The sequence below is a fragment of the Ixodes scapularis genome, unplaced genomic scaffold, assembly GCF_016920785.2.
Source record: "Ixodes scapularis isolate PalLabHiFi unplaced genomic scaffold, ASM1692078v2 PGA_scaffold2__306_contigs__length_199485367, whole genome shotgun sequence".
Taxonomy (NCBI): domain Eukaryota; kingdom Metazoa; phylum Arthropoda; class Arachnida; order Ixodida; family Ixodidae; genus Ixodes; species Ixodes scapularis.
The window spans coordinates 80099335-80126791 of record NW_024609857.1 but is presented as its reverse complement, the minus strand read 5'-3'; positions in this window follow the sequence as shown (position 1 = coordinate 80126791).

Here is a 27457-nt window from a genome sequence, read left to right as displayed (position 1 = left end):
GTTTCTTGTTTTGCTTGATGATGTTCTGGACATGGAGTGCCAGGAGGGCTATAACTCCAAGCTTGGGTGTAGTGCTTTGGCTGCGAGCACGCGCCGCGCTGGCATTTCCGAGAATGCATGCGGATAAATAAGGTGCCCGAGGCTGGGCGGCAGAGTTTGCTTGCCTCGATGTTGAAAGTGCTGACTTGGCTATTGAACCACCCCACGAATCGGTGGTTGGAGAAGCGCAGGCGGCGGTTTACACTCCGGGGTAACACGAGGCTGAGGTAGAAACGCTCGATCTCTGGAACGGTTTTGACGATGTGTGTAAAAAGCATGGCAGGAGGGCTTAGAGTGATCGCGTTTTTAATCCGACACCGTGAAAGCTGACAGCTTGACATTTTTCCTAATTCGGACGATTTCTTACTCCAGACGTTATAGTAAGGATATAGCTACTCACGAATAGCCGATCGCAACGACGCCTTTGAATTCTGCAGGTTGCCGATTGGCAAAAAAAATATAATGCAAAATAGAGGAACAAGAACAGGGGAAGAATGTCCCGTGGCAATCAAGTCAAAAATCGAAAGAAAAAGAAAATAAACCTTGATTCCTTACCAAGAAAAAGCGCGTGATTTTTGTTCTATTATGGCAGGAATTATATATAAAAACCTTCTTAACTAAACAGTACTTTACCTTCAGAGTAATTATTTTTCCGTATTGTTTGCAGATCGAATGAATTGATCAATTTATCTGTCATGTTGAAACATACCTCGAGAGGTCAATAATCCCGCTTTTCTAGCTACAGTGATGAAACTGACATTATTAAGTCAATTCATCCCGAATTAAATTAATAAATCTGATTTATGTGCGAAACAATAATTAAGATTATTGCCATTCCTGTTTCTACTCACGTCCGAATAAGCGATATACAATTTTAGAAACATAATAAACGAAATTGATATCTTGGTAGAAGGTGATAAATACCAAACATACAGTATTAAACGTATATTCAAATGTGAAAGGCATAAGGAGACCGTGTTTACTCGTAAATATTTTCTTTTTTTTATTAAGATAATTCGAAAATTGAAATACGAAATGTAGTTCTTTAGGAAAGTAAAAAAGCACAAAAAACATTCATTTTCACCGGAAGCTTTAATGCTACCTAGTTTTGCGACACTATTACAACTCTAAGGGCTACATAACCACAAAATATATTTGAACAAGTACAACCTGTACTCTACCCCAACAGATTGCGATATTGCATTTAGAGCACATGCTGGGCAGTATGAGGACAACTGATAACTAAATACAAAGATTAGAGTACCTTCCTAGTGCATAATAAAGTAGGTTGGCTCTGCAAAAGTAATTTGGAAGTCTGGATCAAGATGATTACATGTATTTTCATTTACCTGAAAATTTATCAGTGTCGACACGTGAGTATCATCTCTTTCAGATGTTCCTTCATACTACAAGATTTATTTGTTATTCATGGTGCTTGCGACAGTCTTATCGGTGGATCTCTGTAATTAATGTATGAACAAAAAGGAAATCACACAAAAAGATTTTTATCTATGGACAATTCCCTGCGTGTTTATGCTTTACTCGGGATAGAGAGCACTTCTTGCAATGACCTGCTCTCTGTGGTCATATATCAAGCAGAATTTGCTCCGTAGAATCTTTTATTTTCCAACCTTATCAGATAAAATGTGATGGGCTTTGTCGCAGCTTATATGCGTCATGAAGGCAACGTGACACCTCAAACGTGCTCCACTCGATTTTTCAACTAATAACGCCGTGTCACTTAATTGCAGATGTTAAATCTCTATGCTGAAGAAGCACTCAAAAGAAAAAAAGTATTACTATAAAAGGCTAAGCGAAAAGAAAGTAAGAAAAAGTGTATTAATGGGTTGTGAAAAACAAGCTTTCAAATTATGCCTGTCCCGCAGGGTTAGCGCACGACTGTATTTATCTAATAGTCTGCTTATAGTCAAGCCGAAAAACACGCGCCGTGCCTGGTTTTCATCGTAAGTAGAAAACGCCCCTCGGATACAGGTGCCGCCTGTTAAATCCCGTGATTACAGTAGGGCCTCCGCATTTGGCTCATTCAGCAAGGCACTTAGTGTAGTAATGGTATGGTTTGTAAGCAGCTTAATACCCGAACTAAATATAAAAACAAAACGTTTTGCTTTTTTCGAAAGTAAATTTTAGAACTTTATTTAAATATTCTAGTGTGTACAGTGCAGGGTAGCGTCCCGTGACAAGAAAAGCGCTACTGAAGCTTCGTTACTTTTTGGTAACTTTTATCTTTAACGCGCTACTTCTTCGAAATAGTATAACTTGTAACTGTAGGTTTATTGCTTTTTCTGTAGTAAGAATGCAAGTTAATGCTTTACTTTTGTCGTTCCTGTTCACAGATCTTTGAGTTTTAAGATATCATTGAGCGAGTGAGATCTAGCCATTTCTCGACTTTCAAAATTACGTGTTCTAACATTTAGGGAGTCATCTTCGCCTCGTGCCAACTTCTGAAAACGTAGTTTCTCACGAGTCACTGCGTGACTATATATAGGGATGTGTAAATGTTATGCGAAAAACCTAGATTAACCATACCTATTCGTGACAGAAATTAAAATAAAAAACAATGTTGTTACTTTTTTAAAGTAAATGTAACATCAACTTCGCTCTTTTGTTGTGCCAATAACTAACTGTAACGAATTACATGTTAAGAATGCCTTACTTAAGGCCGATAATGTCCTTTCAAATATTGTCTTCCCCCACAAAAATCTTGAATCCTATACAACAGCGCGAATGCGTGTTGCTTGTCGTCTAAATTACCTTTCGAAAATTAATGCGACCTACGCCTTTTATGGACGTCTTTTTAAATTTAAATAACTGAATGATGTAAATCAAAGGCATTTTTACCGTTGGCAATAATATATGCAGATGCTTTTCATGGGGCTTTCTAAAACCCAGGCACAATACTATAATATATATTGTAACAGTTCTGTTGTTTTTCTATGTTTCCTTTTCTAAGAAATGCCCAATAGGATGCGATGTTCACAGTTTTATATCATTATCAAAACCTTTCCTGTATATCATGCTACAAACTTGGCTTGCGCAAACGTTCGGCGATATGAATATTAAGAACGGAAGTTTTTTTGCGCAGTGCAACTAAAATGTTCAGATCATATCGATTTCGGCATTATTTATGAGCACAGACTTTGAACATTTGCATTTAAAAAAAATTCCAGCCGTTGGAATTTTTACTAAAATGTGCCCTTAAATTCGGGAGACTAGGGGTAGAGTACCACTTTAGTGTGAATTATTATCATGATCGACTGATATATGGTTAACTCAAACAATATTTTATATCGTTGGCCTTAACACCTTGTCCTTTGGCTCTAAGAGCAACATTTCTTGTTTACAAATGAACTTCCTGCGCCGCAATGTCGGCTCCACGGATGCACAGCCGTGTATGAGACGCACTCATTCACAGATAAGAAAGGTACAGAAAAAACTTACACGCTGATCAATTTTTGAAAGCGTTAGTTATCGAACAAGTGTCAAATAATATGATGTAATATCGAACTAATGCCATGTCGTAACCTAACTTTATACGATGTTGCCGCTCTGGGTATTTTGGACCTAAATTGCCAAGCAAGTGTCAGAATTAAGCTTCACTGCTCGGTTGCGTATGTTATGACTTGGCTTCCTTGGCCTCATTTCCTGAAAAGCGCTAGACTTAGGCTTTCATTTTGTGTGTTTCGTTTTCACCTAGCAAATTAATGCCTAAATTGCCAAACAAGTACCTGAATTAGTTTTCATTGTGGAATCTTTTGGTGGCACGTGGTATTTGTTTTCACATGCTTCGCACTTGGAAATTATGTCGCAAACCAAAGGAATCCATAAAAATGTCAGAAAAATAATTTGGCACTAAATTTGAGCAAGTTTCTTGTTAGGACCCAAGCATTGCCAAACTGGAACAAGGTTAGGCGTTTATCTGTCGTGTTCAGTGGGGGTAATTAGAATTCGGCCTCATTTTATCTGTTGCAAATATTCACAAATTTTTTTGATTTTCCTATAAACGAATGTTGCTCACTTTCAGTTTTGATAGCACTATAAATTCAGTAATAATATATTCCTGCAACTACTGAGCTTGGGTGGTTGCCCATGATTACTTGGGTAGGTTTTTATATCCGAATATGAGCATATGTCCCAGTTATTTTGTTAAAACAAATATAATAAAAAAGAACTGTCTGGCGCACGATGTTAAAGTGCACATTCAAAGTTCAAATTATCCGCTTTACAACATTTGTCTTATTATATTCCTCCTGTTCTAGCATTTCATAGCAGTACGCACAACTACCAGGTTTCAGGCATTGTAAACTTCAAAATGAAAGCGGTAAGTCGAGTCAGTTAGTTTTATTTTACAACGTTGCACATTTTGATGGTGGAATTTGGGTTCGCTTTTAAATTAAAATGGTTAGTATATACCGCATGCAACAGCTATAGTTGCAGACTATGCTGACTACGTTGACTACGTCTAGTAAAATATTGGTGTGGTGCAAAACAGCCATACAAACGTGAAGCTATCTGGATGTTATTGTGGGGCATTACATTTACGACAGGTGAAAACAGAAAAGCCAGACTTTACTTGAACACACTCTTATAGCATATCATTACGTAATCAACTTCAATATTTGTCTCATTCCAACTTTGTCGCTTTTAAAACCCCTCTTTCATGTCAAGAAACATTATACTGTATTGTCATATAGATTTAATTATTACACTCATATTGACGAAATTACCATTTTATTATGTTTGGTGGACAGCAGCTTTGGCGATTGTTTCGAAGAAATGCATGGTAAAAAATTGAAATAAAATACAAAACCTGTATTATATATGACGCTCACAAAGCTGGCGTATTTAAAATTCTCACGCAGAAACAGTGTGCCTAGTAAATATAACTAGCTGTATGTCACAAGTTCGGGGAGAGTTAAAATTAAAGCAAATGTTAAGATAAGCGGGTCACATCCCGAGAAATACTAGTGCTTTCCATACTCCCCATGGTGAATTTTAGTGGGAGGGGAATTCAAACATAAATACTGATGCGCACGTTTCCGAAATACACTGCCCAAAATAAATTTACCCTGCCCGTGAGGGAACATTTTCACAGACATAACTTCTCACGGAAACGTTTGCTCGGGTTATAGAACTGACTGTTGTGTTTTTATTAAACTAATATAACATTTTTTTTCGTTTGTGTCGTTAAATACTATATTGCAGTCTTCCATGCTTCCTAGTAACATGGAATTCGGCCTAGAAGACGTTCCATTGATTCTCTGTGAGCAAACATTTCTACATATTAATATTTTGCATGTTCAATTTCCTCGTCGTGAAGTTCGTTCGTTGGTTTGTAGGGGTTTAAATACAAGTCAAGTAGTGCCTTACATTCCAATTAACCGCCATGCCAGCAACTACTGAGGAATAAACCAAATATTTTATCAGCATTTTTTTTTAACTTTTCAGGTAGCGTTGACGGAATCAGTAGGAAACATCGTCGGGGGATTACATATTTATTTATTTATAATGTGAACATGATAAACTACGGGTTGAAAAGTATTTTCACGCTGGTAATGAATGCCACTAGAACCGGAGCTGAATATATGGTTAGTGCACATTCCGTACAGCTCAGTATATTTCGAAGAAAATATTAATGACTCTGGGCATTTTGTTCCTACTCAAGCAAACTGCCACGCATAGTTATTTTTTTTTTAATTTTTTATAAACATTTAATTTTTCAACACAGGTCGGGAGCCTCTTGCTTGACGGCTTAGTAGGCTACTAGTGCACAGCCACTTATTCGTTGTCTAAAAGTGACTGCCTTGCTTTCAACTATTTGTATCAAATGTGCATTTCGATATATTGGTGAGCTTTGTATATTTTGTAGGCGGTGTCGGAATCTGAAAAACTTGTTTGATCTTAAAGTTCTAGGAAGACTTGGAGTAGTTTAAATGGATTAACGTGGGTTGGTTGGTTGTATTTTTAAACCATATTTTAACCATGCGTGGGCATTTTCTGGTTGCTGTCCCACGATCTTCTGATATGTGGTCGATTTAATTAACTTATTGTTTGGTGGCGAGACTAATCATTTTTATAAGCTATACGCCATTTGGAAGCTTGTAATATTTTATTATGAGTCTAAACAATATTGCCACTGAAACATTCTGAAATAAATAAATCTTGCACACTACCTAGAGAAGGCTCTCTTTCTTTGCGTGAGAATACTGCCGCACGAAGAAACAAAAATGCGTCCGATATCTTGTTCAAGCAAACGCTGATCAAATGTTTATTTTCAGTGCTACAGATTTTAATGCTCACTTCTTTTATTCTTGCTGCATACTTTTTGTCAAAGATGAAAAAAAAAACACACCAAAGGCAATCCGATGTGCTGTTCTTGACTTTTTTTTTTTTTTTTTGCTGAAGGTGTTTAGGAAAGCGAATAGGCGACTAGCGTCAAATCACCAGTGTCACGTCCGAGCAAAATTGCGCCTATCATGAGTTGGGTTGTGCTAAAAAGGGGGTAGGCTGGGACGACAGAGGCGCAACAGCTGCAACCAGACAGCTGCTCGCCTCTGACACTTTGAGGTTTGGGTGTTGGCTTTGTTTTGTACCCCCGCATCCCGTGGTTGGACGAAAAAAGTCTTGGAGATGGGCGACACGTCGAGGTGATAGCACTACTCCTCGTCCATGCTTGGTACAAGGAACTTGGAGTCGGCGACTACAATGTCCTAAGTTTCACTTTTTTTTTACTCCGAAAGTCGATAGCGGGTGTTCCAACTGTCTCTTTGCACGCAAATCGTTACGTAATGTAAAATATCGCTCTTGAATGGAAAATATAGAGGTTTCGAAACCTTGATTACACCCATTTGTGCCTATAATGTAAGTTTTCTTTTATTTATGTGTTGTCGGCTAAGCATGAAGTAGTCCTAAGAACCACATGCTTGTGATAGGTTGTTTAGGGAACACAACTACATCCAGAGTTTAGCCAAAAGTAAAAATTAGTGCATATTCCCTTAGAGACTCATATTTCTTTAATTTTCTTGAAACCATTTAATGCATGACGGCCTGGTGCGTCTATTAAAAAAAATATACACCCCAGGTCGCCTCGAAACGAAGGCCAGCGTAAAACAAATATGAAACTTTGCAATGGACCGGAGAAATCTCTCCAAGTCAAGATGTATAATCATTAAACCACTCCTGCGAGTCTCGTCAGTACCTTCACTGTCCGTGCAAGATTTTTTTTTTTTTTCAATTTGCTTATCGTTGACATGATTGGGTCCAAATCAAAGACCTCCTAGATTTCCTTGAAACCACGCTGACTCGGAGCAGCTGATGCAAGAATTACTCTCGATATGACATCGCCGGTAATCTGAAAGTCAACAGTTCTCATACTTCTTCAATTTCTATGGGGCACTGCGTGTAACTCAATGCTATGTGACAGAATTGCGCGTCACGCGCATGCACGCGTAATGTGGCGAATTAATTGAACATACAAGCCTTTTCTCATGCAACCTCAAACCCATGGGGTCAGCGTTGACGCCACAGATTGTCGCACTTTTTTATTACTTTGAGCTGTAAGGAAGTAACCATGCGTATTTTAAGTGCGATTGGTTTTACGCCTGATATTAGGAGACAAATTCAAGGCATGATTTATATTCTTGGATTCCCGTAAATCCACGCAAAAGGCCGATAAACACTACTACTACGCTCCAGCAATGTACCTTAATTCACGAATTGTGCATTTGATTTGCGTCCAGATATCCGGTTGCTGGATGCTTCGAGCGTGTTTTCGGAACGTTTTTAGTCTAGCGTTTAGTAATCGAATTAAAGTGGAAGGTCTGGCTATACCGAGCAGTAGCTTTACTTTAGATGATACTAGGCCTATTGCGTGCTGATCGTTTTAGAGCGCAGCGCTTAAGCATGGAACACATGAGCGATAAAAACGGGCGCCGCGTGGCAGTTGCTATGGGAACTCGCGCACACGCTGCGATGTGGCGGCTTGGCATAGGTTCATGTCACAGCGTCCTGGGCTGTTGCTATGGGAATCACCTCGCGGCTCCCGTTTTTGCCACTTATGTGTTCCCTGCTTTGGGCACCCATTTCCGGTGTGAGCGGCTTCGTCGTCGCCGTCGGTGTAATCGCGCGTTGCATTATGGGACGTTTATGATAATGACGTCACACGTGACATCACGTGTGACTTCACACGGCGCTTAAATTTAGAGGAATTTGTTTCCACTAAATATGACGGGAAATGTTAGCGCTAAATTTTGCAGAAACATTTTTTCCGCTAAATTTAGAGGGAAATGTTTCCGCTAAATTTAATGGACAATTTATCCGCTAAATTTGGCGCGGAAATTTTTACGCCGAACTTAATGGAAAATTTTTTAAGCCAAACGTAGAGGTAAAATTTCTCCGCCAAATTTAGTGGGGAAACAATTTACCGAAAGATCGTCCCACATTTTCACGATAAATTCCCCTCCGTACCCTTCCCTCCTCCTCCTCAAGAGCTGCGCCTGAATTCGGCATTACAGAGAATCGTAATCGTCTTTAATTTTTTAAGATTGGTCCAAAGAGGCTTTGAGTTTGTCTCTTTCTGGCATTATACTCGATTTACTTGCTTTGTACGTTATACAGATGCTAAAAATTACGACTAATCGCGGATTATTGCCATAGAGATAATGTCCCAAGACTATAAACACATCTATGTAATGTTTCTAAAAAAATAAAAAATAAAATATGCATTTTGAGATATTACTTGAACAGCTCTGTGTCTAATTGGACCCTGCGTACAGCCATATTTTTTGCAGCAATTGTAAGTTGTTTGTTTACGCACGTTTTGTGTGAGTCACGGGGACCGTTGTTTTCGCTTGGCCTGCGAATGAACATGTGCGAGGGAATTTCTTCCTTAATGCGCGAGGTTGAAATATTTTTTCACGTTTTCTCGAGGTATTTCAGAGTGCCCATATGTTTATTGTTTACGTGTAGCGTGCATTCTGACATTGTTGCGTATTGATATTAAACCAAATTCTATCTGGATGCGCCAGCCCACTTCTCCTTTAATACAGCAACCGATATTCAATTACTATCCGTGCCTGAATGAGTATAAATAGCGCTAAATATTTATCTTATCCATGGGTTATACGTTTTCTGCTCGCCAGACGATATTAAGGCTAAGGAAGAATAGGGGAGCATGAAACGCGGCGCTCATCGTAATAAAATAAGAAATCGAAGATGAAAGCACGAAGCACTCAAATAGAAATACCTCCGCTCGCAGATAATCCATAAATGCAACAAGAAGCATCTTCAGCTACGCCGACGTCCTTTTCGGTGTCGTTGCAATAAGACGTACAGCTTAGCCGGACCTCAGCATTTTCCACAAATCAAAATACTGTCTGTAATGTCAGCTCGACGAGCAATTTTAATAAGCGTTTGTTTATTTGAGAGAATAAAAATGAGGCGGTACGCTTCACTGGGAAATGAACGCTCCCGGCAAGCAACTATTACCTTATTTGTTCTTTTTCGCGCTTGAAATCCTTCAAGGCTTGTTAGCATTTACCCCCTTATGTCTCATGATGCTCTTTTTCCAGCAAAACTTTATTCAATGGTACCATGATACAGCTGAGCACTGTTTCCCGGAAAGAAGCTGCGCAAAGGATAGCCGCTGGTTCTAACAATCCCGAGATTGATACTTATCTTTGCGGTGCCCACAGCGCACGTCAAGCCAGGCCCGATGGAGTGGAAAATAATTCGATGTTTGGGGGGCATAAATTTCTCACCGAGCGCGTTTTCTTCTTCGGGATGAAAATAAAACTCTGTTCAACAAATAAAGTTTTAACAAGAATAAGGGAGGAACGCATTTTATAACGTGAGCGAAGAACGGTTCGTGACAACGTTATCGTGCGCCAGGGGTACCCGAACCACGCCCAGCTGATTTATCGACAATCGATACAGGCTTCTCAACTTCCGTCCTTGACTGTCTTTTACCTCATAAAGGAAGGCGCTTCGCGAAATCCTGTCTTCATACAGGAGTTTGCAGGAAGGAGGAAAAGGCGGAAACTTTTTAACGGTTACTTGTTCTTCAAGTTCAACGAACTTCGCGGCGTCCACGCTCAGAAACATCGTTCGGAGCAGGTTACTGAAACGACGGACCAAACTCTTACGGAGATAAAAAAATGTTCCCTCGGCGGATATATATATTTCTTTAGGACGCAGGAAGTATGTACTTAGAGAACTCAACTTTACCGAGTTGAAAGGGACTAAGAGAAGGCGTTGTAGAAAGTTTTCTAAAACAAACATTCATTATGAATTCAATGGATATTCTTGGAAATGAGGCTGCGATACAATAACTACAGGGTGGTTTAATTCGACTTCAACCTAATCGGGGGCAGGAGGAAAAAAGGAGGAATATTTTGTATCTAATTTGTGAATTTCTGCAATGATCGAGATAGACATTATATATTTATTCTGTTTTGTATGATTTACTTTATTATGAAAATAAAAATTATAATAAACATACTATTTACATAAAATGTTTAGTTCGACGTGAGCGCGTTGGTGAAGTTAAATAAACCAGAAAGAATAAAAATAGGGACGGACAAACCTGTGCGTGAAAAAACCTACATACCAAGCTTGAAAGTATAAAACAGTGAGGACGAGGACGGGAACAGGACATCTTTCATTTAACAACATGGAATACCGTTCAAGTTTTGTATCTATTACCCAACGCGTTCGGTTTCAATTGTAATAAAAGAACCTAATAGCGCTTTCCCTAATTTTTTTTAGGTACTTTGCATAACTGTTGGCTTCACTAGAGCTGCTAGTAAGTACCTGCCTAGACGAAATAGTTAACGACTTATTTTAGAGCATTTAATTTTTTTTTTTTTACGAAAATCGCAATCTTGCTACACGGCGTAATTGTTCTTAAAATTCCGAATAATATAGCAAATGAATTTCTAATATACAGAAAAAATATCAGTGATTAGCTATAATCATAAGATATCTCGCATTGTATGTTTCGTATTAGTCATATTCTTTTTAAATATATCTTAAATTATTTTATATATTTGTTTTGCACATTTTTGATTTCATCCTCGTAATGTTCATATTATCTGGATGTAATTATGGCGTGACGGCTTTTAGTTGTATTTTCGGAAGACCCCGGTGAAATACTTTTATGCCTGGTTTTAAACTTTCTGATGACTACACTGAAATGTTTATGTTGGGCACAAAAAGAACAAATACCGCATAAACCCATTCAACCGTCCTGTGTTTGCTGCTTTATATTTAACATTTTCAGGAATCTCCCATACTTAATCTTAGTCTAGAACTAAGCACGTTGGTTCACTTAGGCCGCCTCAAGTCTTAGAGCGCAGCATGACGAGCCAGATTTTGTACTTCCGCATCTAACAGGACAGTTTTCTTTTATTGGAATCGCTATAGTAACCGACGTTTCATGAGGCACTTAGGAATGCATAACAGAAGGAGTAAACGGAAAATAATTATTCAAATAGCAGTTTAAATGCGTGTAGCTGTCGTGCCGAATTTGCGTCAGCCGGATTGAACTATGATTTCGAAATAGTGGAATACAGAAACTACATACATGTGATGTCGCAGTTGCTGCGAAAACAGATTTCATTATTAGGGGGTAAGCACTTTTAAATGACAACAAACAACAACACTTTGTTTTAATACGTCATACTCGTATTGGTTTCCACCCAGCAAGAATTGGTCGTTAATTTACGTGTGTTCAGAGAACTAGCAATTTACGAAACAATACAGCTTCCAGTTAGCAGCTATAAACGAACGGTGTCCGGCAGTCAAATAAATCTAAGAAAACGAAATAAAATACTATATACCATGATTTAAAAGTCCCAAAACGTTTAAGATTAAAAATAAAAATGTGTTTAAAAAAAAAACAGAAAAAACACTACATATTTTTTTAAACATTTTTTTCTTCTGTTCAATATCCACAACGTCGTTTAAAAAAGGCTCAGAATATTTGCACAGTTTTACTTCATATTGTTTTCATAAAAATACAAAAAATACATCGCACAGTGTATGCTGCGAAATTTCGGCTCCATCAGGTTTTCCTCGAAGTAACAAAACCTCTTTAAAAGAAGAAAAAAATAGTCAACTCGGCACTTAAGTATATTAGGATTATATTTAGCTATTTTCTACCCCCATTTGAAGTGACTATCACAAAAGTGCTTCCAGCATGCCATCCACACAAAGGCGGTTAGACGGTGGAACTTACAGTGGTAATAATATTCTTGCTCTTCGTGCCCACAACCCAGTTTTGCTGAATTATGTTTCCGTGAGAAACTTAATACACTCTAAAAAAAGCCCGTGAGTCTGCTTTCTCGCACAACAGTTCGAGGGCCAATCCCCGCAACTTATGGAGGCAGCTCAGCGAATGCCAATGCCGAAACATAAGTTTAGACCAAAAAACGCAGTCTCAGTTGTGACATTAAGCAATGCAAGCGTGACGTTTTGCATTGCTTGATGTCAGAACTCAGGCTGCGTTTTTTAGCCTAAACATGTTTAGCCATGTCATTCGCCGAGCTGCCTCCGTAAGTTGCGGGGATTGGCTCTCCGAGGTGTTGTGCGTGAAAGTAGACGCACAAAATTTTTTTAGAGTGTAACACAGCGGACCAGAAGGACAAAATAAGGCACATGTTTTAATCGTTCATGGCTACGCGACCTTGCTTATGTCACACATTGCTGGTCACTGAATTGACCCTGACATTTCGAGTTGTCACGTAATCTGTCAAATAGCATTTCAGCAAGAACTGTCTAATGGCTTTCACCATAGCTTGGAGTGTAGATTGCGCCTCGTCAGCTGTTCTTATGATGCTGTATAACATGCAAGCTTAAAGATCACTTAGATTTCAATTGTTTCTAGAAGGTGTAAGCAATATATATCTTGCTTTGTTTTATCTGTATCAAAACGTTACCGGCACTCAGCTCTCATGTAGAATGCGCTTAACCAGTGACTGATGTATTTTAAACGACATTTTAAATAAGATACGATTTCTTCCGGATAACGCGAGTGTTAAAATTAAAAATTACGATAAGCGTACTATTTACATATTCAACATGAGCACGTTAGGGAAGTTAAATAAACCAGAAAGAATAAATATAGGGACGGACAGAACAGCACAAAACCGCCTACAATATTGTTTTTTTTAAATATAGTTTTTTATATTTTATTTCGGAATTGTTCACACTTCGTCCAAATATTCCAAAATATAAACTGGTGTGGACAACGACGCAGGAGAACAAGCGCTCACTGGAAACAAAAATTTTTTTGCTTGTTGTAAGAAAGGCAAGAAGGACATGTAAGTATAAAAGCTGAAATAAAAACGTTTAAACATTCTAGCGAATTTAACAAAATATGAATACAAACCGCGACATAAACAACTACAAAATAGGCAAAAAATAGAAAAAAAAAATAAGAATGTCAGTTTTATATCGACCGTACTCTAGGACCTACAATTCAAGTAGTGCATGCAGCTGCCGACAGTGACACTGAAGGCAAACTACCACGTTCGTACGCTTTGTTTATGATGATTTCATCTCGAAAGAGCTATCTCGAGAGCTGGTCATAAAACCGCTCTATAACTCGCGTTTGTTAAAACAGGTTGTGTGTATTTGCAGTCGCGAACAGATTTGGCATGATACTCCACCGGTGACGGTGTGTGTGTGTGTGTGGGGAGGGGGGGAGGGGCTGCTTTTTTAGCTGCATTTTTTCGAATCGGTCCATATTTCCCTTCACATACGAGAACGTTCGTTTGCATACGACCCCAAAGTTCGCACTTTACGCGCTGATTTGCCATACTTTACGTAATTCCCATGACAGTTTTACAGAGACTGCCGTTAATGGAGAGCTTGCTTGGGAAGTTGCATGGTCATTCTTCGCGAACCTTCCCCGCCACGTTAACAATCGCATGATCCCTCACAGCCGCAACCGCCGAGTTAAATAAAGAAACTAATTTCCGCCCATCGAGCAGGATTCAAACCAGCGACCTATGGACGACAGCAATCGTTTCCTTTACACCCTAACCCCCCTCCCCCCCTACCAACTAAGCTATTCTCGGGACATAGTTAAGTGAATAAAACTTTTATCGAAGTTACATTTTTTTTCTACTTTTGATAACGCTTCGGCGTCTTGTGCACTCTGATCCTGCAAGCGACCCCAAGTCACGACAAAAGGCAACGAGCACGTGTTGGTGGTCGGGAGTTTGAAAGAAAATATAGCTGCTACTCTCACCTTGACAGCGGCTCTAGTATAGGTGTTGGCTGTAGTTACGAGTTACTGAAGTTCACACCCTCGTGCCAGTGCATGCGCATAAACATCATAGCAGACGAACTTGCAGGCCGTGTGGCTACATCTCGGAAAGTTCGTAGCGGGTCCGAAGAACAAACTTTCAGTTACGGCGCGCTGAGGTGGTTTTCTCCCTAGACGAAGTATAGACCTTTTATCGTGGGTAGAGCCATTTTGAGAGCGAGAGAGGAAAGGAGAAAGGGCTAGTGGCGCTTTCCCTCTTTCTGGTTGTGTAGAAAGAGTTAAACTCTCGGATGAGACGCTTGGCTAGTGTTGGGTGTATGCAGTGCCTGTACTTTGTTCGCTCTTTCTTCGCTGTTTCAAACTCCCAAACTTAATTAGAGCCATGGTCTTCACTCGCGACAGTCCCCCGGTCATCGGGACACCATTGCTGAGTGATAGGGTGCATGAATAACGACAGAAACCGTCGAATTCTGTCCGACGACCTATGTAGCTTGCATGGAATCCGGCAAGGCCAGTGGGGCTGCAATTTTTTTAAGCTTCATCGCTTTCCCCATGACTGGAAATGATAAAGCATTTATCAATTTCTGCTTGCAATGGGCCTATTTCAACCTAGCCGTTTTTAGTAATCAACAAGTGATACACGACACGGGAACCTCCATCAGCTTTTGTAAACACGTTTTGTAAACACTGCTTTTACCTTGCCTATTCGTGTTCTTATATGTCTTTGTGGATGAACGACGAACACGTTCTAGATGTACTTATATTGAACCGCAGAAAGCTTCAAATAGCCACAAATTATTTTACTATTTTATGCAATATTTTGAGTACTCACCTCCGATACCTATCGCTGGCACGTTCGCTGCCGCTGTTCCCCCCCCTCGCCGCACTGGCGGATGCCATGACTCGAAGGACGAAGCGTGCACACTGGGGCTCGAAAACGCAGATCGCAAAAGACTGGACGCACCCTGCAGCAACTATTTGGCGCTTCAAAGCGCCCAATCAATGGAAACAACCTACCAGCGTCACTCCAAGGAGCGCTTTTGCAGACTCTCTGGTATCGAGCAGGAGATCGCGATTCAGGAAAACCGATAGAACTTACTTTTCAACAATTTCCAGCCTCACCCGGCGGAGAAAATGAGCCTTCAACTAACTGCTGTAGCTGATGAAATCGAGTCAGTAAATTCGGCAATTTATCAATATTAACATAAATTCAGTTACAAAATTTTACAAGCTGAACCAGCAATTATCCCGAAAAAACTCGCACGCACCTTGCGAGTGGACCCCATGTTCATCGGCGGTACAGCATTCGGTGCGCCTTCCATTCACCAAATCTTTCGAGCACAGTTGAGAGGATGTCGTCGAGGAAACGTCTTTTCGGTTTACGGACGCAATCCACTACCGCCGGAGACCGGGGTCATGTGGAAATCGATGGAGGTTAAAGACATTGCAGCCGCTCTCGCCTTGCTGGATACCTTGCAAGCTAAATAGGTCATCGGACAATATTCGACGCTTTCTGTCGTTATTCGTGCACCCTATGACCGAGCAATGGTGTCCCGATGACCGGGGAACTGTCGCCATCGAAGCCAGTAGCTCTGATTAAGTTTGCGAGTTTAAAACAGAAAAGAAAGCGCGAATGAAACCTGGGCACTGAAGACACCCAAACACCGGCCAAGCCTCTCATCCGGGACTTTCACTCTTTCTACACAACCAGCAAAGGGAAAAGCGTCGGTAGCCCTTTTCTCTTTTCTCTCTCACCCTCTTTCAGTAAAACGGTCTATAGATGAGGAACGGGAGAGGGGTCGGGAGCGGAAGTGAAGATTCTATGATGGTCCTCAGAATCTAGCTCAGGAGGCTGCGGAGAAACGACAATGGCGCCACAACAATGTGAATACGCAAACGCCGATCAACTGTCGCTGTGACACACGTCAGCGGTAGTGTAAATCCACTCTGTTTTTTGCTCTTTGGTAATGGAATTTTAGGCACAGCCTTCTTTTTTTAAAATTAGGAGGTACGCAATAATACAAAAGACGGCGGCCGGCTGGTCTCTTATTATTTTCTCCTGTTTCCTAGTTGTTGTTTTTTTAATTATAAGTTCCGCAAAATAAATACTGTAACATGACGCCAATAGCCTTTCTAATTGTGCATAAAAATGGTATGTGTCTAAGGGATCATATGACACTTCTAGACCTGCGCTCGAACAGCTGGTCACAATTTCTCTCTTATTAAATTTGCATTGCGGGAATTCTATTAGAGAAGATTGTTTCTAGATTTTGAACTGTACATGCAGCACATGGGGTTTGTTTAAAACAAGTGCTACAGATTTAAAAGAAAAAAAAAATGTTGGTCAATAATATAGGGTTGAACATACGTTTTGTTTGAGCATATAGTTTTAACAACGTTGAATGATCGAGAGGCGCGGAGAGACTTATGAAATAATTAAGTCGATAAAACATCTAAATAAAATGTCCTTGAAAGCTTTTAGTGCACTTAGTGTGAGTGACACCATCTAATAACCGCTGGCAAGATTAGCTTCAACAAATACGATATTTTGTAACGTCGCCTCTTTATGAAATAAAACTTCTTCAGTTAGAAATCAGGGTCATGATGAAAAAACACATTTTCTTCCCATTTTGATTAATTACCCGAGACTGGGGCGAGAAAACTAGGAATACCAACTGTCGAAGAGAAACAATTGTTACAGGAGGATAAAGTCGCAAACTCAGCTGAACGTTTAATGAGTAAACCTCTCCGTTATACATCCTACCCTCAAGGTCGTCAAACTTGCCAGACAAGAGGTGAAAACAATCGCTCAGCTCTTTGGAAGAATCACGTAAATAACTGAGTTAAAAGAAGTTCATTGAAAATGTATTATAGGACACTTAGTCTGCAATCAGTTTGGGAAAATAAAATTCATATTCAGAAAGGAAGCCGTGTAACCGAAGATTCATTTAATAAAAAACGCGAAAGAGACACTCTTACCCTTAGTGAGAATATTAAATAGAAATTGCTGTCTCTAAATAGATATGTTAATACCGCAGTATAGTCAGATCGACATTGCCACTCTGAAAGAAACTGAAATGTACCAAGTTTCGGAAAGGACTGATAGACATGGAAACATATATGACAATTATACTGTTTTTATACTATATGGTAATGTGTATAGCAAATATTCATTTCTAATCTTAGGCATTGAGGCTATATAAAATAAATATTTAAATTAGTTTGCTTTGCTAGACATTTTATAATATATACAGAATTGTGAGATATAGAAGAAACATACTGTAAACCACTTAATTTTCACAAGGACCTAATTTTCGCGAATTTCATGAATCGCCTACAATTCGTGAAAAAGTAGGTCCCGCGAAAATTTTCGATAAAATGTATATACATTGGAATCAATATTGAAACCCCACCGCGTCGCGAAAATTAGAACCCGCGAATTATTCCAGAACTTGAGCTTTGACCTAAATCGCGAGATATTGAGCCCGCGAAAAATAAGTCGTGTACTGTATATGACAATTTTTAGAAAGGTACGGGAACCACAAAAAAAAAGGACTATAAATATGACGACGTATATTGAGAGTGCTTGAAACAAAGTAATACTAATATGTTTGTTGTTAATCGGGTACTTGTATCTGGTGATGACTAAACAATTAATTTAGGTAGACAGTTTTGTGTTTTCGTTATTTTCGCTCAGTTTGGTGGGATCCGTGCTGATCAGTTATATTACATGAACACCATAAAGGTTAAAGCAAATAATGTTTATAGACAACCACCTCACGCTTTTGCGTTTTATATCGCTGCTCTATCTTGTGTCTAAATAAATATTACAGTTTGCATTGAAAGACTTGTACTAAAATTAAACTTCAGAAGAGCTAAGAATTGAATGATTGAGACTACATTTGAGTAGATCTGCATCTAGTGCCCCCGTGAACTACTTCCTTTCGGTAAATGTTAATGACTCCTTAATATTTCACCCGTATAGCGTCGTTTCACAACCGGATGTTTTCAACCCCTCCACGAGAATCGGGAACTCCAAGGGGTTTCGCCTAATCAAGTTTCCGCAAATTATGAAGAGCGGCCATATACGAACCCAGGAGCAGTAGCTACTGAGTACTAACTTCCGATACGATTCTTTGAACCAATATGTTTGACTCGAAAGTGCCGCCTTGATTTAATTTCTACTATACTTCAAAGGCAACCTAGACCCTGTTCCGTGGAGAGCATTTAAGTATAAACAGTTTTTAACTTCTGAAAAAAAAGAAAGCCAAACAATTTGAAAAAAATATCTCTTAGGATAACGTTATTTGCCGCGGAGGGGCTTTGTCAGATTAGGGAAATTTATATACTAACGGGATATTTTTCAATATTAAATTGTCAATTTAATACATAGTTGTCTAAACAGGTCACTTTAGTAGACATTTGTCAAAATAGATCATGGAAGATCTTGCTTCAAAGAAAACAAGTCTTATATTAATATTGAGTGTCCAGTTAAACTATACAGTTACCACTAATGCCGACACTATTCGCCCTAATAGAGATCGAGATGCGATCAAACTGGGAGATATACACGTGAAGAGAAATCAGAATCTAACACCTATTCAAGGGTACTGCGAAAGGTGGAGCGGTGTCGCGGCCGAAGTGTGAATCATAAAATAAGGTATAAAATGCCCGCGGCTGGAGTTTCGAATTTACGCATGTGAGCGAAAACGAAGAGATTTCAGCATGAGAACTATCAGTGTCCGCGTCTTAATTAACTCTCTCGGTTAAGAATTACAGTACGGTAAATATTGCTACAACGTCGCTCGAGATGTGAGTATTGTTGGTTACTCCGGTTAGTTTTGTTTGGCGTTTGCTTTCATGGTACGCTTACACTTGCGTCAAAACTGCTGATATGAAAGCGAATTCGGCCAGGCCTATGAACAAGATGGGTTGACATTTGTTTCAGTCGGAAGAAGCCGCTTCCTCGGTGGCTGTCCGGGTGTCGCATTTGCAACAATAAGATTTATCTATCAACGCTTCCTAAATAACAAGGCCATATTGGTAAATTTTCTACATCTCCTTACAGAGGCCAGCGCCGGGCCCAGATGGGACAGTAGTGCTGCATCAGCCTTCAAGTTTGACTGGTACTCTCACTGATAAAACATGAATTCTGCTCAAACGCTACCACAACACGCAAAAACAAAAAAAATAAAAAAAAAATAACAGAAAGATTTATTTGTGGATTTTTGGGGAATGCGTTAGCATGACCTATGTGAAACACCATACGCTCCCCCCTTTGGGAATCGCTGACGCCCATCCATTGACTTTTTTGTTCTAGCTTTCTTTATTTGTTATGCTTACTTTTGGTTTTGTTACGGGGTGAGTGTTACCGTTTTTTAAAAGGGGAGTTCTCTAGTGTTTCTCACGGGTCATGCGAACGCATTCTCTAAGAATCCACTAATAATCCTGTCATTTGTGTTTGCCCCTTTTCTGTACCCTGCTTGTTAGAGTACGTCGACGCCCTAGGATACGGCCATCCATATCAATCGTGGAAAGAACCGCATCAATACCACTTGTGGAATTAGGCGCATCCACATCACTCTTGGAGGAAACCGCATCTATCGTATTAACTAGAGACACATATCACAGTCCACGCACCACTACTACGGAAACACAGAGTGAAGAACAACCGGCGGCGGCAGAGCGGCAGATGGACACGGCCGCATTCCACCGTGCAGTGACGCGCCCTCCGCTCTTACACCGCGCCTGCGGTGCGCGTGACTTTGACGAAAGCGAGCTGCTTTCGTCAAATGACAGCAAACGCCGCAGCTGCTCGCGCGCGCCTCCAGCCTTGTCTGCATAGTTCAATGTATTGCGGCGGATTACGGAGCGCTATCCGGGTGCTTAGCGGGCTGCGGAAACGGTCTCTTGCAACTCCCTATTGCATCAACTCCTTCATAACACGGGCGTTGTTCTGTTTTTAATGCGGTAGCATTAGAACGCTAATTTTGACGAAAACCCGGCGGTGTCTTTCGTTTGTCAGCGCCGGAGAGAGAGGAAGAAAGGCGGGGAGGGGAAAGGTTAATGCTTGCGACGCTCTCACTAGTTCATGGTGCTGATGTCAGCGAGCGTCAAACTCTCCCTCTCTCCCTGTTGCTTACAAACTGACAGCAACTCACAGCAACTGACAGCTTTTTTTTTTTTTCAAATTACACAAAGGCACCTTAACTGTAAAGAAAGGAATGAGAAAAAATGGACTGTTCTTCCCGTGGGGTGAGCGCTGTTTTTTTGTGTCAAAAGCCTGAGACACTTGATCTTGTATTCGAGGAGTGCTGGGAAGGCGTCTTTTTTCTGGGACGTCCTCCAACCCACCCTGAAAAATACTTTCCTTTAGACATGCATGGAATTCGATATATCTCACCCGTTGAAAACAAGAACGGCGTGCCCTTTGATAAGATTATGTTACTTGGCCTGCATAGTTGTTTGGAGGTCTCGGATGGCTACATGCCATGTCGATATTGACGGAAGCTAGTCTTGTGAATATTTCGGCGAGAGTGTTGCCTTGATTTCTGAAGCACACTAGGCAGAGAGCTCCGTGCCAGAGTTAATTCCACGAGTAGAAGCTGTTAAGAATTTCAAACGATTTTAACATATACTACTACCCAAAGTCCGGCTGGTAGCTTTTAACGCTAACATTTGTGATTTTTTACCTGAGACTTGTACATATCCCCCAATAAAGCAGCTAAAAACAGGTGGCAGTTGATAAAACTCGGTTCCTTTACTGACGTCTAACTCCTCGTTTGCTAACTTGATAGATTGCTCAACTGGAAATGGAGAGGTCCTTGTTTCGACACCATGTCCAGGCGGATATTTTAGGTCGCGCACCAGTCATCTTGATTTGTTTGGACATTTGTATTTGTTTTTTGTCCCCCTTGATCCCTTCAACATGAATTATTTTCATCATTGCTGTCCGGCTCGCTTGCACCTTTGCATATAATTGCAGTATCATGATAACCTTAAAAACGCAGTCCGTTCACCCTTGTTGGTGTTAGGCCGGTGAAAGATGTTAATACTCGTTTGCTCCACTGACGTCTAAATCCCTGTTAGTTCAGTTGGTAGAGCACTCCATTAGGAATGGAGAGGTCCCTGGTACGGTATCAGGACCAGGCGGATTTTTTTTTGGTCGCGCACAATTCGCCTAGCTCTGTTGGGAGATTTGCGTTTATACCTTGTCCCTCTTGTTCTCCCCTCTAGGGATTATTTCCGTCATTCTTGTCCAGCCCGTTTGCACCCTTGAATTTCATGGCATGATAATCATAAACTTATAAATGCAGGAAATTGACCCTTGTTGGTGTTAGACTGGTGGCAGCTGATAAAACCGGTTTGCTCTACTGACGTCTAACTCCTGGTTCGCTCAGTTGGTAGAGCGCTCCTCTCCAAATGGAAAGGTCCGTGGTTCGCTACCCTGAAAAGGCGGATTTTTTAGGTTGCGCACTAGTCACCCAGCTGTGTTTGGAGCTTTGTGTTTGTCCTTTATCATCCAGAATTGTTTCCGTCGCACTGATTAAGTTTAGAATTGATTAAAAATGACGAAGAGATTTTTATCTTGTCGCCACAAAATTTGGCCATCTATCTGGCACTACACGAGACTCATACTCACATTCTTGTTCCCAAAATACCGTCGATGAAGCGGATTGTCAAAGCTGTGGCGCAACTCCGTTTGCCGAGTGGCGTTCCCCCATACGTAAATATACACGAGGGCCGTGGGCGAATATTTCACTAAGTCATTGCAACATGTAGTTGAGGTATTAACGATTCAACCAAATGTCCCAGAGTGGGTAGCACCTGCGGTTGAGAGATTATTCTACCCAAACTATTTTTAGACATGCCAGGTCAAGCGGAGCACAATTGACTATGTTTTAACGTTATTGTGCTTTTTTATTGTATCCGGGCGAAGTATCGCTATAAAAAAAAGTGTAGTAGATCTATGGTAATGCTCTCGTTTTACACGCAGTAGAAGCAGGATCGAATCCGAGAGCGGCCGGCAATCTTTTTCAATTTTTCAAGTGGTTGGCAATATCAACGACAGACGGCCTACCCCCAATGAGAACAACTACAACGACAATGCACAACAAATGTCTAAAAAATAAATTCCATCCTGAGGAACAAACCGCAACGGGCGGCTATTGGTGCCTGGATCCCGGCCCGTCTACGTCACGGCGCGAAGGTCTTAAGCTCCCGAAAGTTTCGGTAGCCATGTGTGACTTCACTCGCCATCGCTCCGAGGCCTCAAACTGCATGCTGACGTGGAGACATCATTTACGCTTAACCGGGGAAAAACCGGCGACTCTTAGGTGAAAGGACTGTTTTCACGTTAAATGGATGATATGTTTTATCAACCAAATTTCACGAAACTGCTGTAAAGTTTTACTGTAACGAAAGATCGACACCGAAAAGAATTACTTCCGCCAGAGTGGTACAGAGTAGGGAAACATATAAGAGATAGGAAAGAAAACATGTCTCCGGTAGGATTTGATCCAACATCCTTTAGATTGTGAGTCTAGTGCTTGAACAACTGAAAGATCGATAGAAGGTGTTTGCTATCGCATGCGAGAACAAACTGGTGATTAAACTACAACTAAGGAAGTAGATAGGAGCACAGCAGGGTTGCGGAGTTGCCACTCCGCAGCTGGAATGATTCCAGAATGATTCCGCATTTTCGCGACTCCGGAATGGAATGGCGGAAACGTTGAGGCTAATGGAATGGAAATGGAATTTGATGTCTTTTGGCCGGAATGGTATAGAAATACAATAAGCCCGGTTCTTTTTCTTTTTTCGTGTTTACGGTTAGCTAAACCAAGCCAGTCAGCGAGTCCGTCGCTCAAAAATAAAATAAGCGGGAAACTGCTAGCCCGCGTGGAGCCCTGACAGACTTATACGCAAGAAAATGCAATAAAAATAACAAGCGTCAAAGCAAAGAGCAGAGAGGGGAGATGGGAGGGGGAGGGTAGCGGTGGCGCCTTTCACGGACGCGCAGGCGACGGGCTACACCGGAGTTACACGAGTGCTAAACAAAGACAAAGCACCAAGCAAAATAAACGAAGGGAGCGGAAAAGAAAAAAACCGACATGCACGGCTCCTCATCAACTCTGATAACTCGTTGACTCGCGCGCCGCCAAAGATGATCAGGTATTGTTTTCTTAAGGTCCATACGCACATTCGCGTTTCCTTCCTTTCCTTTATTATTCCTTTGTTATTCTTTTTTTTAAATACACAATCGTTGCTTGGACCCATAGCCGTGGAGGCTAGTCGCGGGTCCGACATTAGAAATAACCTTTACAATGCGGTAAGCAAACAAAACAAATGTACGCACACATCAAAGTATTCACAAAACACCATACATACAAATTGAAAAAAACTATATAGGGCATGATATTGAACTTATTCATTGGCTCGCAATTTAATAAAATACTTCTTTAAGGATGGCAATATATTGGGTTTACATTTGATGCCGTAGGGATATCATTCCATACCAGGGCACCGTTGAATTCAATAATCCTTTCTCCATAAACATTTCGACAAGATGGCAAATTAAACAGATTATTTGTTGCAGCTCTCGTATTCCGTAATGGTAATTTAAATATCTGTAATGGGAGTGGGTCGTTAGTTTTTATTATTTTAAAGACTGTTTCAGCTATTTTTAAGTTGTATGAGAGGTCTAGTGGCAGCACACCAACTGATCGAAATAGAGGACCACTTGGTTCGGTATATCTAGAATAAGTAATGAGTCTCATAGCCCTTTTCTGCAATCGACTGAGTGGCTCTAAATACGTGGTGTATGTTCCGCCCCAAGACTCTATAGAGTAATTCAAGTGACTATGTACAAATGCAAAGTACAAACGCAAAGCAAAGCAAAGTACAAACGCAAAGCAAAGCTTTGCGGTGGTTCGGGTGCGTTCGACCAATCAGGAGCCGAAAAAGGAAAGGGGGTGACGTGTTCGCTCGCCCCACCCGGCCGACTGGGCGAGACGTATCCGGTTCGCTGGTCGCAGTGCTTGCTTTTTCGTTTTCGGGAGCGGTGGGGACTGTATTTTCCATGGCTGCGATGGTTCAAGATTGACAAAACGTCGGGGAAGCCTGCGAGATTGTCCCAAGATCTAACACTTGGACGCTGTCGCTGTGCGCCGCCATGTTGCCTTGGATTTCGCTTACTAGTGGTGAGCCACTAGCGACGATAGCGCGTTCTTATTGGCTCTTGACTGCGGTTGACTGCGTATCAACACAACTGTGCGTACAAGTTTGGCGCAAGCGGTCTTCGCAACGCAACGCGTCCGCTTGCCGCTACGGAACGCACCGCGCTCAAACGCGAATGTGCTTATGGGCCTTTATAGTTCTAGGAGCGCTGTTTAGCAGGCGGCCAACCCTGCTGCCTTCCACCTTCATTCGCGCGCACTCCTTTAAGTGCGAAATGTGGGTTCGCTTGGCATTAAAACAATGTGAGATTCACTTCTCTCTTCTCTTGCGCTTTGCTTCGACGCTTTTTTTTATATTGCATTTTTACGTCTAAGTCCGCCTTTTACTTGGTTTTTGTTCCGATGCCTGTTTTCTGTGTTCTATGTTTTACATTGAAGTGGGTTAGGGTCACGAGCAAGCTAGCGGATTCCCCTCTCATTTTCTTTGGCTTGAGTCTCTGCATGCCTTGTTTCACCTTGCGATGCACAGCTGCAGACGCTACGGGTGACCCCCGGCAGTCCACAACCGTGAGGGGACAACACGCACGGCGTGTTGCTGCGCCCCAGGGTCACGCGACAGTCAGAAGGCACTGAATTGGTTTCGATGGCTCTTGAGCTGTCTGTTGCGGTCCATCGTAAGGTGAAGTAGACTATCGTCACCTGTCGCGTGACCGAACTGACTAGACCTGCAGAAATACACTTTCGTGGCATGGTCTATACGGTTCCTCGTGCTGCGCCCTAGAGGTTTCACTTTGTCAGGGAATTTGTTCTTGCCGCTGTGCATGGAGTCCCTTCCAGCAGCGTACTAGCCGTGTTGCTGTATTTGAAGAATACAGTAATATAGCGTATTTCACCGCACACGCACCAAATGGATATTTTTATGGTCTTATCAAACAAATACGCTGGCCCCGTATGCCCTACAAGTCAAATGCAAGAAAGGTTTGCGAAAACTCAAACAAAATAGTGGATATGAGTTTTGCTGTTCGTTGCGAGCCACGTGGTCGAAAGACCGATGTCTTAAAAGAGCATTGACATATTAAGGGGCTTTCTCGGTGTTGCAGTACAATGTAAACTAACGCTTTGTTCCAGCAGCGCTCCGTTTAGTAAAATCAGTGCTTTTTTAAGGAGTTTAGCATTTGTTTGCAATTGTCTATGCGTTGATAGTGTCAGCTTTATGCTGCTTATGCCGGCAACACAATGTAGCTGTCAAGTGCCCGTTTTTATGTTTAGGAATTAGAGGAATGGAATGGAACGGTCCAGCCACTCCAGGAGTGGGAATGGGCCCAGTGCTCCCATTCCTAACAGTTGAAAGGAATTAAGTAACCGAAAACTCTCATTCCCCCAAATGGAATTGAAGTGAAATGGGGGGGGGGGGGGGGGGGGTGCCCATTCCACAACACTATGTGGAGGATTGTTTCTGCATTCTCAAGAAACTGGACGTGACAAATTTTTTGGCACACCTCAGGTCTATCGAACCGGCCATTCAATTTACCGTGGAATGTGAGACGGATGGCATCTTGACGTTCCTTGATGTGCTGGTGAACCGACGAGGGCAAGATCTAACGTTTACGGTATACCGAAAACCAACTCGCACCGGACGCTACCTCGATTTTGACTCCAACCATCGAACGAGTCATAAGGCCTCAGTGGTTTCGACCCTCCTGCGTAGAGCAACGACTATATGCTCGTCGGAAACTGATAAAAAGAAGGAGAAGAAGACCATATTTGAAGACCTAAAAATTGGCCGCTCTAGTAACTTCATTGGGAGCATCGCACGACGCCAAGGTTTCGCCAGACAAAACCGGATGCCAGTTGAAGAAAGACAGCTCTATCGAGTCGCGCGCATCAGCGTTTCCTACGTAAAGGTAACCAGCGAAGCGCTTGCACGTGTACTGGGAAAGGAAGGCATTCTGGTGGCCCACAAGCCCACGTCCACACTGGGAAGGTTTATGCCAAGACCAAAAGATCGTCTACCGAAAGAAAGAGCTAGCACAGGGCGTGGTTTACACCATTCCTTGCGCAGAGTGCCCCGCAACCTTCATCGGCGAGACGAAGAAATCTCCCGAGCGTATCCGCCAACACAAGAACGACGTGCCGAAGTTTGACAGTGAGCACAGCGCCCTCGCCGAACATTGCGATACCCTAGAGCAGGGGTGGCCAAGCTGCGGCTCTCGAGCCGCATGCGGCTCTTCGCTTGTCAAAGTGCGGCTCGCGGCTCCCTTCCCCATCTCTCCCCTGTACCTGCCTCCCTCCCGGTCACACGAGCACTTCCCCAAAAAGAGATTAGGGACGCATATTAAATCGAAAGACAGGTTTCGGTTTCGTAGTCTTGTGCTACTGCTACCTTACACACAATTGGACTGCTTTTGATTCGGAAAGATTGAAAGTAGTTCAAGTTTCGTTCATTGCTCTGGACAAAAGTTTGCACCCCCCCCCCCCTCCCCCCGCGGCTCTTGGGAGCTTTGTGGTTTTGTTTGCGGCTCTTAGGCCGGGTCAGCCTGGCCACCCGTGCCCTAGAGTCTTGCTCTTTCGCCGAGTCAGCCTGGCTACCCCTGCCCTAGACCATCGCATTGACTTCGCGAACGTGCACGTGGTGGACACAGAGCCCAATTTTCGAAGGAGACTTTTCTGGGAATCGTGCCAAATCCAGCTTAAGCCAGGAAACCTATACAGGTCTCTTAGCGCTTTGCCCTCTGTGTACGCACATGGCCTCCGTTAACTGACGAAAAAGCTAAAGAGGTGACCGTCTCCGTAACTAAAAGGTCATTTTACATTTTTTTTTAAATTTCCTAATTTCTCCTTTTTTAATTTATGTTCATTTTCTTTTCTTTTTGCTTTTGAAGACGAAGAGGTTAGGAGCTGCTGCTGTCCCGCATGCCTTCAGTCACTCCTGAAGAAGAAACCGAGTTGATTTTAA